The 5,032-nt window shown below is 32.1% G+C and overlaps 1 non-coding gene across 1 annotated transcript; it reads left to right on the top strand.

Moving 5' to 3' along the window:
• The first annotated feature begins 4,441 nt into the window (after nt 1–4,441).
• On the top strand, nt 4,442–4,508 carry Smp_tRNA_01652_Gln_TTG.1.1. The gene has a single exon. It is a non-coding gene (tRNA).
• The last annotated feature ends 524 nt before the right edge of the window (nt 4,509–5,032 follow it).

Here is a 5,032-nt window from a genome sequence, read left to right as displayed (position 1 = left end):
GCCCTTACTGAAGATTAGTAAACCACTTCTTTTTTCCGTGATTGATATTTAAAAAGTGTATTCAAATTGCTTTAAACAAACCGATTTTTTTAATTGCCAAAAGGTCAACTTTGTTTACAGAACTAATAAAATTTATATAGTTTAATAATGGTAACGTTAGAATTAGTCAAACAGTAGTAGCTGGTCAATAAAAACTGTATAATTCACATCTCTTTTGAGTGAAAAACAAAAATATGCATTTGTTGAAGAATTTGGCAGCTAAACACATTCTCAATAAAACTATGGGTGAAATGGCGTGATTAGTTGATGAAATGTTTTTATTTTGTATCTGTCTATTTGTGTTACTTTTCTTCCAAATAAAAATAAGTAAACTAAATTACACTTAATCTGCCTTTTTTCCTTTCCCGGCATTTTCTCATCTTCTTTTTCTACATAATTATTGTTTAGTACTAACTGGATCAACAGTAGTATGATTATTGACTCCTTATGTTAATTATTCCTGCTGTTTTGTTAACTTTTGTTTGTTTTGTTTTTCTTTTTTGGTTAAAATAACTATGTAAAAGAAATAGAAAATGCCTTTATTCTTGTTAGAATCCACAAAACTATAAGAATTTGTTGAATTTCCTGAGTTAAATCATATGATGAAGGCGAAAGCATGATAGGAGGTAACAGTATTGTAGAATGCAGAATAATTATCAGGGTATACACTACTGATCAGTAATCTTGTAAGTATAGTCATCTTCTAAAGATACTGTACGAAAAACGTAAATACACTAGGAATATAGCATGGCCACAAAGTCACACAAGTTTCAAAAGGATTAATATTGTTTAAGAGGTAGTAGTTAGGACCTAGTATTTTGTTGCTACTAAGAGAGCCACGGTGTCATGTCTGAGAATATGTGAGAAATTTTAGTTCCATTACAAACAACCTATAGTCATCTACAGCTAGAAAGAAAAAGTTTTCTAATAATACAGATAGTCAAGTGTAACTAAGATGATTCAAGGGAGTCAAATTAGTAAAGTGTAGACTGAAAGGACATTTTAATTCAAAGGTTCACTTATAGTTACTCACTTAATTCAGATATTCCCATTTTGCATGTACAGCGAATCTAAATATTAGTCATATTTTATCTAACTTGTTAAATTAATCAGAATTACTGCTGTATAAATGATGATTAAGAATTTTATTTGGTCAGAAGATGTAGGTAAGAACCTCTAAACTCAGATAGTATTGAACTTCATAGTTTATTCAACGAATACTAAGAAGTTTTATGTAATCGAACAAGCACTATCTATAAAATATCCTTTGAACAACATTTACTCATCTCAGAACATGTAATTTTACTCACTCAAGCGTAAGGTCTAAAAGCAGAGTTCATACATAAAATACTATACTTTTAAGTAAATAAAAATCATGTTATACCTACTGTTTTTATTTACTGCATAGTTCCTCAGCAGAAGTAATCATCATCTAATATTAAGTGATAAATTTTGATACATAATGACTTACCAACAGGTTTTTAAGTGATGTGACGCAGGGTATTAGGGAATGATGGTAAATCAGTTGATGAGGTCATGAATCTTCATCGACTGAGATAGTTGGGCCATGTGTTACGTATGCCTGAACACCGGTTACTACGACGCGCTATGCTGACTAGTATTGGGGATGGTTGGAAGAAAGTTGTGGGCGGCCAAACCAAAACGTGGCATCAGTGCTTGAAGTCACTAACTTCTAGTCGGAGCCATGTTGGTGGGTGCCGACTACTTGGTTGTGGTCTGCGTGACTATCGTAACTAACGGTTGGAGACTCTAGGTGACATGGCTCAGAATCGGTCACAATTGCTCAGGTGTATACACTCTTTATCTTCCCTTAAACCTTGAGATTAAAACTGCTTCGTATCTGTCTTTCTTCCCGTACTATATCCTTATATACAATCTTTGTTTTATATATTACCAACATTGAATTAACTACTTCTTTGAATCCGGTGTTCATCTTGCCGTGCTAATGAGGTATGGTAACTTGGACCGATGCATATATGTGACTGGTCCTACATTGTAGCTGACTGACTGACCAAGAGATTTTCAAGTGAAGTAAAGGGTAAATAATTTAACATTTCCTTCACTAGTTAATGTTTAAAAAAATATAATCTATTCTTATGGAACTATTTATTCTGTTGAATAAAAATAAGAAGTATATAACAGTCTGTTGAAATATTCTTTTGTTGATTAGTAAGTTGGACAAAATTTTGTTTGAAAGAATAAATTGTGTTTTTATTATATTTTCTCTAGACATGCTAACATGGAATTAAAGATTATAATCAGAAGGGGTTTTGTGGAGATTTCAGTATTTTCATAGTTGAAATCATGAGTCCTCTTCTGATTATAATCATATGCTCACTAGTGACTGACTTCAAGAGATATTTCCTGGAGTTCTAGTGAGAAGCAGTGACCAGTGGAGTTCAACCACGTCTGTTGTGAAATATCAACTCACTGAAGACAATTGGTGAACGGTTGCTCATCTTCGTGGATTGGTTGAAGTTAGACATTAACACCATCGGATGCCGGCCGGCTCAGTGATCTATCGGTTAAGCGCTCTGGCGCGAGACTGGTAGGTCCTGGGTTTGAATCTCTCGAGGCAAGATCGTGGATACGCATTGCTGAGGAGTCCCACAATAAGACGAAACGGACGTCCAGTGCTTCTAGGTTTTCCATGGTGATATAGCTTCAATTGACTCATGATTTCAACTATGAAAATACTGAAATCTCCACGAAACCCCTTCTGATTATAATCATATGCTCACTAGTGACTGGCTTCAAGAGATATTTCCTGGAGTTCTAGTGAGAAGCAGTGACCAGTAGAAATTAAAGATTGTTTGTTTTATTAATGCTAATAAATATTTTGAAAACTTATAATAACGTTTTTCTTTTCGAATAATTTGTAATACATGAAGATTATTCTTATAGTACTGTCTATTGTTAAAAGAGTTCACCTAGTAACTACTTGAAATGTTATAAACATACATTTTATACAAACGCAATGATAAAACATTACAGTATATAATGGGATTTTAGATATATGTCGATATTTATGTTGAGAGAAATGTTTCTATGTTAGTGAGAAATGTCTAAAAATAAAATGCAACTTATTAATTTGAGAGTTATATTTCATTTATTAGTCTTCATGGTAATGATAGTCTTGACATTTAAGAAGACCCTTCAGCTTCCTATAAACTTAACAGTAGGATGTTTAAAAAATCATTTATACGATATAGGTAAGAAGGACTTTATCTCTACAATGAATATGACATGCCTTAAGTAATATCAATAAGGCTTTTAAATTAATCTGGAGCATTCACAGTTTGAATATATATTAGTTTTTAATCATGTGGAAGCATTTATTCCTACCTATGAATCAGTATTACTTTTAGTGATATAGTTGATTCGCCACTAACAGAATCAAAAAGTCTCTGACTCAATCGACCAAAACTTTATTTCAAGCGATTTTTCATAGAATTTAAGTGATGTGAATGTGAAAATAACCAACTGGTGGAGTTTTGTTACTGAGCTGGATGGTTTAGCCGTAGAGTTTTCATGGTTTTTCTGAACAACATCATCAGCATAAACTTCACTTCTACCTGAAGCTTTTGCTGATGATGTTGTTCAGAAGAACCATGAAAGCTCCACGACTAAACAATCCAGCTCAGATAACAAAACTCCACCTAAATCATCCCCCTGAGCTGCAAATCTTTCCCACTATCTCAAAATTTACTTTCTATTTGTGTTCTGGCAGATATTACTCAATAAACACTGATTAGTACTAGTCAAATGACATTTTAAACTTTTTCTAAAGATTAGTGACACAGTTTTCTATTCATGAATCATGTGTCAATACTGACAACACGACTCAACTGAACTCAACTAAAGAGAAAAAGAGAAGAGAGATATATTTATCTGACGTCAAGTGAACAAATCAAAAACTTCGTTTCAGTTTATTTGTTTATATCTAAATTTGTTTTTATACTGATCACTCATAAGACTTTAAACAAACTTTTAATGCATAACGTTCGCCATTCCAATAACTTATCATCTAGTATCATTAACTGAATACTGAGTTATAAGCTTGATAAAATAAAGTTAATTTGAGAAGACTTTGATTTTTAAAAAATAAACCCTAACTTAAATAAAACTAACTCTATTGTAAATAATATTTCACAATAGTTTGGATTTGGAAAAAGTTATAATTAATAGATGAATTTTCAGTTAGCTACTATTTCCTAACTTAGAGATTTTTCAGCTACAAACTATGAACCAGATAAATTCATTGAGTATTGTTTGTTTGAATCTTCCAATCGATGTGTTAGGACTGTAACTGGTCAGTCTCAAACAATACTAAATGAATTTAAACTTCACCTCATTGCACAAGCAAGTGGTTATCAGGACTCAGTGGCCGAGTGGATAACGGGATGGCGTTTGAAGCGAAAGGTACTGGGTTCGAGTCCCAGAATGAACACCAACTCTGATATGCAGATACATCCAGCTGACGAGTCAAAAATAGAACGTAAGGCACGTCGTGAATTCCACTGCTAGCCACTATCCATCTTTGCTTACTATGAACCAGATATTTTCATAGTTACACAGATATTACTAACAAGTAGGAATATAAATAAAAGAAAATATTATATATAAATAAGGTAAAAATCAATCGGTCTATAAAATCTCAATGTTATGGGAGTATTTTGTTTTATTGTATAAAGAAAACTACTACTCACTATTGAAACGCATGAAAATGTTAGAATATGGCAGTTAATTGACATTAATAACTTAAAAATTAGGAAAAAGAAATATATACATATTCATATTTAATTGAAATTTATAATCATAACTGTATTTTAGAAAGTTAATATAGTGAATTATCTTTAGGTGAAAAATTGAAGCGTCGACTTAAACAGTAACCATAACTACTAGATATAGCATGCTTAATAGGTACAGATATTTATGTCTAGTTTAACATATACACCATATACATTATATA

The sequence above is a fragment of the Schistosoma mansoni genome, chromosome 1, assembly GCF_000237925.1.
Source record: "Schistosoma mansoni strain Puerto Rico chromosome 1, complete genome".
Classification (NCBI taxonomy): Eukaryota; Metazoa; Platyhelminthes; class Trematoda; order Strigeidida; family Schistosomatidae; genus Schistosoma; species Schistosoma mansoni.
The sequence above is the reverse complement of the archived record's forward strand: the minus strand, read 5'-3'. Positions and strand labels throughout refer to the sequence as shown.